This window comes from Orycteropus afer, unplaced genomic scaffold (assembly GCF_000298275.1).
Source record: "Orycteropus afer afer isolate SDZICR_OR568_19922 unplaced genomic scaffold, OryAfe1.0 scaffold00964, whole genome shotgun sequence".
In the NCBI taxonomy this organism is placed as follows: Eukaryota; Metazoa; Chordata; class Mammalia; order Tubulidentata; family Orycteropodidae; genus Orycteropus; species Orycteropus afer.
The window spans coordinates 287,383-287,937 of NW_006922551.1; positions in this window are offsets into that span (position 1 = coordinate 287,383).

A 555-nucleotide genomic window follows, 5' to 3' on the forward strand; every position below is an offset into this window, starting at 1 on the left:
AGAAAATTCAAATTTTTGCACTTAATAACATAGATTCAAAATATATAAAGCCAAAATTGAAAGTCATCAAATGAATTATTAGACAAATCTACAAATCACCATTGAAAATATTTACATACCTCTTTAAGGAATTAATCAAGGATCAAGCAAAATTCAATATATATACAGACAATTTGGACATTATTATTTAAAAATTAAAATTATTGAAATATATTAATATTTTATTTCAAATTTGCAAATAAAACATAACTATATGCTGAGCTATAAATCAAATCTTCATGAATAAGGAGTCTACTCTCTGACCACAAATAATTAATCTAGAAATCATATACTGATAGCCTGTTTTGAGAAGTCAGTCCTTCAGACAAGCAAAGTGGCCATGGTTTTCTCCATTCCATTCCCTGCTGGCAACTTTAGGCCTCAGAACAAACCACCCTTCCACCCCACACTGAGGCCTGAAGTTTGTTAAGGGGATTAAGAAGACATCCTGGGATAACTACCCAGCCATCCTCAGGAAATTAGAGGGACATGGTTCAGTAGGATGTTTGTTAGCAG